Source organism: Phocoena phocoena, chromosome 10 (genome assembly GCF_963924675.1).
Source record: "Phocoena phocoena chromosome 10, mPhoPho1.1, whole genome shotgun sequence".
In the NCBI taxonomy this organism is placed as follows: Eukaryota; Metazoa; Chordata; class Mammalia; order Artiodactyla; family Phocoenidae; genus Phocoena; species Phocoena phocoena.
Genome location: NC_089228.1, coordinates 20,816,132 through 20,826,026, shown reverse-complemented (window position 1 = coordinate 20,826,026; position 9,895 = coordinate 20,816,132).

Here is a 9,895-nt window from a genome sequence, read left to right as displayed (position 1 = left end):
GCAGAAATGTGCTGTTAATGATGTGTTAGTATGGCATTTCCTGTATTACAAAACATAGCCTGAAACATTAAAATATCCTCTTATCAAGCGCAAAGTGAAATTAAACAAAGCTGTTCTACTAAATGAGTATAAATTTCTTAATGCTTATAGTGATATTACAAACGTATTAAGGGGACTGACTATATAAATACTGACAAACGATACCATTTTAAAAGTATTCAGTGAGAAAAAGAAACTATCAATATTTTTACAGACTAAGGACTGAATTAAATATAAATATCTTACAAAATAAAAAGAGATTTAAATTATCGTGAAAATTATACTGTTCTTAGTTCTCAAAACAATCATTTTTCTTATGCAATCCCAGCTCTAGTATTTACTAGGTATATGATCTTAGGCAATTTATTTAATCTTTCTGAGCCCCAGTTTTCTCATCTGTAAAATGAGTGTATTAATTAGAGTACAGTCTGTAAATTTGCATTGAAGAATGAGATATTCTATCTTTGAGGATTTAGATACTCTAGCAGAATTCCTAGCACTTAAGAAAAGTCAGCACTCCATAAAAGATAGTTCTTATCTATAAAAGAATTTTATAACAACTCTTTGAAATCAAAGCTTCCATGTTCTCCCAATAAAAGACAGTTTTGAGAAACTAGTAGATGTTTGGAGGTAGATACACACAGAAAAAACTAACCTCATTGTCACTACGTTTGAAGAATTTATAGTACTTTTGTGGGGCGCATCACTAAAGAGGTTAAATATGCTTCCAAGAAAAATGTGATTAAATGATAAATTGACCTAAATTTCCTGCAACTTAAGACCTCTTTTAGAGAAAAGTGTTCTCTCAGACTTGCAGGGTTGCCTTGAATTATTTTTACCATAATGCTCTTTAAATATGTACAAACATAAAAGCATGTTATAAACTCCTTATTACTCTTAGGCAACTATAAAACAAAAGCAAATAAGCAAACTAAAGGCAAACTACAGGATCAATAAAATCCAAATAACAGCATTTACTGTATGCAATAATATTTGCTAAAACCAAATGTGTTTTAGAAGTTTTGGTTCAGGAAGGTAGGGAGGGAGCAGGTGTTGGGCAAGGCATTCCGGTAAAGGTAGAGTTTGAGATAGCAAAGAAGGTAAAGAGGAATAGTATTTGCAAGGTCTCTTTACAGAGTAAGTCAGTTGCCTGGGAACCTGAAGAGATGGTTTACTAGAAAATTCTATGAAAGGAAGGAAAAAAAATTAGGTGAGAAGTGAAGGTTATAAAGTTAAATTTTTCTTTCAAGCTGGGGGATATCTGTGCTTGTTTGATGACATAAAGAAGGAACCAAGTGAAAGGGAGACACTGATGATGTGGAGAAACAAACGGGAGACAATTGCAGAAAAGCCAGGAGGGAAAGATGTGCCAGTAGCTCTGCAGTACTGCTCTCATCCAGCACATTGTTCCAGTAACAGACAACCACCCTCCTCCTGCTCCACTGTGATTGGTCTGTGGAGGGGCCTGTGAACCGACTTTAGCCAATCAGCTTATTTCTTCTGAGATTTTGGACTCATGAGCAGAGACTCAGAGGGTTGAGTCTGCTATCATTTTATGACACCATTCCAGAGGAAAGAACCAGAGCCTCTACTGCCAAGGTCCTTACGAAGTCTTGTTTTAATTTTCTTGGATAAATCAGTCTTTGCCTAAACTACCCAGAAACACATTAATTTAAATGCAACCAAAAGAACATTAACTGTTATATCAGTGGGGACTCTAATTATTGAGGTAGAGACTCACTCTTCTTTCTTTGGGACCTAAGGGAAGCATAATGGATAGGTGTTAATCACAGGTTGACAGGTTCAAGCTTCTTAACAAAGAAAGTGTAAGGCAGTAGAATGTGATTATAAAAAGAGCTTAACATTCAAAGACATTTTTTATCTCCTTAGCTTGTGGTACATAATCTTTGTAGAGAGAGACCCAGCATTGGAAGAAGTTTTGACGAAACCAATTGCAGGTCTTTGGGATCTAGGTTTAGAGTTTGAGTCCAATTTTCACAAGGGAAAGGGAAGCTATTCTGCATAACCAAGGGAAGAAAGAAATTGTATCTGGAGTGTGCTGGGGGATGAGTAGAGAGAATCTTAAGGAGAGTGGTAACAGAACAAAGCACTATTTAGAGGAAAGGTGAAGGCAGAAGACCTCCCCACAGCTGTGCAATCAAATTGGGAATCTGCTGAGATTAGAAATGCGTAGTGAATGGGGATTCATCATGTTTTGTTTTGTTTTTTTCCTGAATGGTGTGTGATTTAAAAAAAAAAATATATATATATATCTCCTCTCCACAATCTTTCCAAAGAAAGCTTCCATAAATGTTCTGTCACTCTTTTGTGCTTTGGGGACAGTAGACATTTGTGCAGGGGCAACAGGGAGTTTTCTTATATTTTCCTCCTGTTTTTGTGGTAAATCATTTTCAGAGGCTAGTTCTTCTGAATCTTCAGGGTAATGATTCCTTTCCCTTTTCTGCCATTTCTTTTTTTTTTTTTTTTTGCGGTACGCGGGCCTCTCATTGTTGTGGCCTCTCCCGTTGCAGAGCACAGGCTCCGGACACGCAGGCTCAGCAGCCATGGCTCATGGGCCCAGTCGCTCCATGGCATGTGGGATCTTCCCGGACCGGGGCACGAACCCGTGTCCCCTGCATCGGCAGGCGGACTCTCAACCACTGCGCCACCAGGGAAGCCCTCTGCCATTTCTTTTTCATAGATTCCTACTGGGTCTTTTTTTTTCCACTTATTCATTTAGAGGAATGACAGAGTCCACTGATCTCTTGTTTGTTTATAGAGGATTGCCAATGAATCCATACTTTGTCCTCTTGGTTGTATATATTATTAACTTATGAGAGTCTTAAAAGAGGCTCTTTATTTTGGGGAAAGCTGCCTCCAAAAAGGACTAAGATATAACCTTGGAAAATTAACTCATGTTTACAACCCTCATCTCCATTCTCAACGTCTTTGCATGGATTCATCAAGCACATCTCTGTTGGCCTGATATAATCTTATCCTGTTACCACTACCTAGTGTTTGATGAATAAATAAAAAATGGCAATTCCCAGCTAGTAGCAGGGACATTTCCTATGACTTCTATTGTCATTTTTCTCAACTTCCTGTCCATTTGATTTCTGGGAGCTGTGGTCTCTTAGTAGATGTAAAAGAGAGAGATCTTACTTGAGAAGGAAGGGATCAAGGATGAAAGGAAAGAAAACAACACCAATATGACTGCTTAAAAAAAAGAAAAAGCACACCTGTAGGGTAGGGGGCACATAGTTTACTAGTAAGTCTAATCTGGTATTTCGGAGATGTCAGACAGATAAAGATCTACTTCCTAGTAGCAGTCATTATATTAAGTGGAAATGTATACAATGTATTGGTCTAGATTGATCATCAGACCTACTTTGGATTATTGCTCTGATTTTCACCTCGCTCCAAATCTTTTTTTTTTTTTCGGTACGCAGGCCTCTCACTGTTGTGGCCTCTCCCGCTGCGGAGCACAGGCTCCGAACGCGCAGGCTCAGCGGCCATGGCTCACAGGCCCAGCCACTCCACGGCATGTGGGATCTTCCCGAACCAGGGCACGAACCCATGTCCCCTGCATTGGCAGGCGGACTCTCAACCACTGCGCCACCAGGGAAGCCCGCTCCCAATCTTCACATGTATTTTAATGTGAGAGTGTGAATCAGGGTCTGCTAATCAGATGCTGCTCTAAATCTGAAGCCACAAGGGAAAACTTTAACTGAGCATTTACCCAAATGATGATGAATGACAAGTCAGTAGAGTCTGAAATAAGGAAATCTTACTGTATGAGAGCAGAAAAATCATCTTTTCTAATTAAACAAGGGTCTCATCTCGGCTTTTCCTTTTGTTGGAGAAAAAAAATAAAATTTTGTCTATTATGGATCCAGTAGTACTTTTAAAGTGAAAGAGACTTCATTTTTGTTTTGTATTTTATTACACTGCAGCTCTTCTATAAATTAGAAATGATCATGACACTATGAGAATTTATTGACATCATAAATGAGATTACTTTATAGTAGTGTTACTCATTTCTCTTCTATAAATGCTTGTCTTCCACATTTCTGGTTCCCTAGAGGAGACAAAGGATGACTCTAGCACCTCATATTTTAATAAATTTATTAAATTTATTAGTACATATTTTAAGAAAAATGGTCAACATTTCTTTCTTCTCCCCATAAAATCAAATGATAAACTTGTTGACTATTTTTTTTTTTTTTTTTTTTTTTTTTGCGGTACGCGGGCCTCTCACTGTCGTGGCCTCTCCCGTTGCGGAGCACAGGCTCTGGACGCGCAGGCTCATCAGCCATGGCTCACGGGCCCAACCGCTCCGCGGCATGTGGGATCTTCCCGGACCTTCCCGGACCCTCCCGGACCGGGGCACGAACTCGTGTCCCCTGCATCGGCAGGCGGGCTCTCAACCACTGCGCCACCAGGGAAGCCCTGTTGACTATTCTTAATCACAGACTCTCTTTTTATATTGTTGAATGTTGCATTTCACAGAGTAGAATCCATTTTGTTTGAGTGTATCGTGATTTTAATGAAAACACCATTTCTAAATGCTTATTTTAGAGTCGGGAGCAAACAAATAGTGCTTGTATAGGCAAAACAGGCTTTTTTCTGGTTTTGTATGAAAGATACCTGGATCGCACATGTTATTAACATAAACACTTCTTAAAGGAGGCTTTTTTCATGGAACAAGCCATCTCAAAAAAGTATTCAGTGCCATTGTTAAAATAGCAGCCTTTGCACTCGTCAAGGGGAATAAAGAGGCATCAGGCTGCTATCTTTCAAATGATGCAGCATCAATTTCACGTAGACCGCCATGGAACATTCTTCATATGCTTGCTATGTAAAAATGTGAATTCTTAATTCAATAACTTTTCTCCAGGTTCCTCCCACCCTCGCTTTGTCTTCATTTCTCCGATTCTTTGTAGGAAATTAGGGGGCTCATTATTCATGGATCGGAAAGAATTCAATGAACCATGGAGAAAAGGTAATTTATGAAGGCAAGTCACTCTCTCATCTTCATTGTGCATAAATAATAATAATTTATTGTCATGATACAATGACTTGTTTTCTATTTATAGTTTTGGCCCTGAGAAAAATTAAATGCAACATAATTTCCATGTAAAAAGATCAATTTATTAGCCGCCTGCCTATCCAACGGGAGCATCTTTTGGAAGCAACTGAGTATGCCAGTGAATTGCATTGTTTCTTTTGGAAATGATACAAGCTCAAAGTTATGGCATCCACTTATGCTCTTTGACAAAGAAAATGATTTCAAGAGTGAACACTAAATTATCTCAGAGCAGAGTCCTTTTTGGTTACTGTGTATTGGTTTGACTCTGTAACGTTCCTAAAAAGGTATTCATATATTTTTTCCCAAAGGGTGTGTATCTAAATTATGGGATGCATGTACTGATAACTTCCTACTAGGAATGTTACTGATGACATGGGTTTTAGTTCAAGTTTGATAAAGCAATTTGCTTCTTGATACTATTAGAAGCTATAGCATCCATTTAGTCTGGTCAACAATTTTGTTCAAATCTTCTTTTGTCAACTTAGCTAAAGAATATATTTTTTAATTGATATAAAAAATGCTCACAGCAATATGTGTACAGCTTGTTGATTGTTTATATATGTCTACTCCCGTGTAATCACTATCCAGATCAAGATTTAGACCATTTCCAGCCACCCAGTTGTAACCAATATTTTTATCTCTTTCACCCTTAGTTTTTCCTGGTTGTGAACTCCTTAGAAATAGAATCCATAGCATGGACTCTTACGTCTACCTTGCCAAAGGAGCCAATATAAGATTGATTTCTTTTCAGTCAATTATTCTTTGGTGGAATTGGGCTAAATTGCTAATTTCTCTAATGTTTTTAGAGACCCAAGAGCAGTCTTATTTTTGAAAACAATAACATACCTTTTCCTCATTAGGTTTTGGGTGGACTTTTGTCCTCTTTGGAGAAAGGAGGATTCATTCACTCATTTACTGATTCATTCCCATATATGTATTAAGCATCTACCACGTGCCAGGGGCTGCACTTATGTAGTTGGGAGAATGAAGAATAAAATGGACATGGTGACCACCCTCAGGAGTTCACAGTTTAGTGGGGGAGAGAGACAAAAACGAAGTACATGTACAAACGTCGGTAAATGCTATGAAGGAGAAGTAAAGGAGATGATGAAAGAATAACAGCGGAGTCAGCCTTCTGAAGGGTTGGACAGGGTGGGCCTCTGAGGAAGTGATATGTAAGCTGAAACCCGGAGGCTGAGAAGAAGCCAGCCAGATGGTGGGTCAGGGGAAGAACAATCTAAACCAAAGGAACAGCATATGTAAAGGCCTGAGGTGGCAGAGCAGAGTGCACAGAAAAACCAAGAGAAGGCCAAGGTGCTCACAGTGAATTGAGGGAGGGGGTGAGAGAGTGTGAGCTGAGATGGGAGAGCGGGTAAAGGCAATACGCTAGAAGATTCTCTGCAGTTTGCACCTGTAAACTTGACATTGATTTCAATTCTGAGCATCTTGTGATCTGGAGATCCCACTGGATTTTTGGTTACAGGGAGTAAGCATATTAAGGGTGTCTTGAGGCCATCAGAGGAGGGTGGACCCTGAGGAACAGAGAAGGTCCTGAGTTGAGGTAGAGATGCTATACTGAGTATTTTTTAATCATTATTTTGAGTTTATAAGGGAAGAACTGAAGGAAGTGATTTCATATCCAAGTCAGGGGGATCACGGTGGGATGGAATTCAGGAGTTCTGATACCAAACTCTAGGATATCAATTGAGGTCCAAGTATCTTTTATTTTGAAGTAGTGATCAGAGGAGTATTTTATTACTGACATGGTTTAGGATTGTCAGAGCGTATTTCTAATAAAAAGTAGACAGACTTTTCATTGATTTTACTATTGTTTTTTTATTTTTTTACTTTTTTTTTTTTTACTATTGTTTTAAAATCCTCTACAGAAAATCCACCCCTTTATTGCCTATACCCAGGCTTAATGCACCCACTTTGATACACCTCTGTTTGAAAACATTGATTTGGGGAAATTTTTATTTCAGCCATGAAGGCAGTTTAAATTTAGAGCCTGAGAAGAAGCTCAGAAGGGGCCCTCAATTCTCTAAAATTCACAAAATCTAGAATTTCCAAGAAAAATGTATAATTAAATACAAAGAAAAATTATAAATTCTCACTAAAATCTAATGGAACACTCATTCCATTTGTCATCAGATGGTAATAAGGTGATATCTGATTTATGTAAAATAGTGATAAAAATGATTTGTGCTAGATAAAAGGTATCACTGTAAATGCTTTGAGCATTTTGAATCCTACTTGGAGCTTGGAGCACTGATTCTCAAACTTTTTAATCTCAAGACCTCTTTATACTCTAACGTTGAGATCCCCAAAGAGCCTGCAGTAGAAAATTCTAGAAAACACTAGAACACAGAAGCACATATTCTATTTGCCACCAGGGAAATGACATCATCACAAGTCATGAAGCCCCTGGAAAACCCCACTGTGTTCTCATAAGATAATCGTTGTAGAAAAGACAAATAGTATCTTAGTATTATAATAAAAGTAGTTTTGACTTTATAAATCCCTAGAAAGAGTCTTGGGCATCCCCTTCTGAAGTTCTCAGACCACACTTTGAGAAATGTTGGCATAGAGGTTAATAATATGGGCTTTAGACAACTTAAGTTCACCTCCTAGTTGTACCATCACTGGGATTCTCTCTCTGAGAGTTGCTATCTTCAGCTGTAAAATGGGTACCATAATACTTACCTCGCAAGCATATGGTGAGGGAAATATGGTAAATTATAGACAATATACTGGCTAGGAATCTTGGGTCACAAACAACAGGAAACTCAATCCAACTTAGCTTAAGAAAAACAGGCATATTTAATCGCTCACTTAGCTTAAAAAGTCTGGAGGAGTTTTGGCTCCAGCTACTGTTTGGTCCAGAGTTCATGGGATCATGAGGGATGTAACTCTGTGTCTCAGCCCTCCTTTGTGTTGGCTTTGTCCCCAAAATGACTCACCTCATCATGAAACAATGGCTGCAGAAGTTCCAGGCCACACAGCCTGGTACCACACTCTCTACTTAAAGGTAAGTTTTCTCTTCTGGTGATTTCTGTGGAAGAGGGAGACAGCTTCTTTCTTCAGTACCTAGAATTGGTGTGTTTTATTTACATGCCCGTTCCCAAATCAATCACTGTAGTCGGAAGAAAGAAATACATTTATTTGAAAGTGATGGGAGCCCATGCCCAGAAGGGTAAAGTCAATCCTACCTAAACGTCATGGCTACAAATATGGAGCGTTGATTCCTCAGTGGAAAACTAGATGCTTTCAGTGGTAGAAGAGAGAGAGAGAGATGCTGGGAGAAAACAAATGGCCAAATAGTAAGTAAAGTTGAGGATACAGTAGCTATTCAGAAATATTGATATCTTTGTCTATCTAATTCAAGAAGTCCTTTCATGGTCCTCACTTCTGGGATCACCACACTGCTGAACAGCATGAAACATCTCTGACCATGTAATTGTGCGTGGTGACAGTCACAGAAGAGGAGGTACTTGACTCAGTCAAACCAACAGGAAAGCCTGATTCCCACAGACTATCAATCTCAATAAACATCATTTTAGGCTTTGAGGCATTTTTCAGTCTAATAGTGCTGAAAGGGCCAAAGAGAATGTCTCTAAAGGGAAACGAAAACTGCACTAAAGAAGAACAGATAGCCTGTCGGGGGGTGGGGGGGGAAGGGGGAGTGTGAGTTCAGGTGTTTTCGTATGCCAGGCTGAGATTCTGGCAATCCGATGCTGAAGATGAAAATGCAAGAATTCAACTTCCCATAAATAAGCTGTGGCTCCAGGGAAAACCTGGATGCCTGAATCAAAGGAGGCCATATTTTCTAATCAGCATTGTTCTTACATCAAAATTCCTAGCTGAGTTGTTTTTTTATAAAATGATGTTCATCTTGGTGCAAAGGTTCGAACACTTACAAGGCACACATTGGTAAATGGCACTATTTGGAGCACGTTGATTGATTCAGTATGTGAAAGGATAGGATTTTGACATGTCACAAGCACCTGAACATCAGCACAAGCTGTGATAACATTAGAGAGATCAGAGTTAATATGATATCTCTAAATATCACTATTTATCAGCAAGTAGAAAGAGGAGCATAAGGCCTTTTACCTGCTGCGTTTTTTGTCAAGTTTTTATTTTAGGACTTTTTGGTAGCAACCCCCAATATTTTCTTCTTGCCAGTAGTTTTATTCCTAGTCTAGGCCATTCTGTTTCACTTCTTCATAAAAGATGTTAGGGCCTAAAGAAAGAAAGTGTATTAGACCTGAGAGACTCAAAACCTGGCTCAATTGAAACTCCACTTTCTCTCTGTCTAATGTCTTCTATCCTCCTTTACAATGTATCTGCAAATAACTGTGAAAATGAGAAATCTAAAAAAGAATTAATCCAGCTATCCATTGATTAGGTCAGCAAATTTATGACTTTTTTTCTGCACAAATTTTGTAAGTATTGCATCCTCGTTGTAGAAACTTGGAAAATATAGCAAAATGTAGTTTCAGTAAAAACTATCCATAATCCCACAAAACAGAGACAAACAATGCTCTTGCTAACTATAGTTTTGTTCGTGTTTTGTTCACTTAACAAAGCTTGTGAGCATTTTTTCCAAGGCAATAAAAACTCTTCAAAAAATTATTGAGTATTTAACTTATTGGCTGTTAAAGAGAATGATTTACAGATTTTTCCTGTTTCCTGTATAAACTGTATTTCAGGGTAAACCAATAGCCATGATCAACATGTGAAGGTTGTTGCCTATAAAAGAATTCT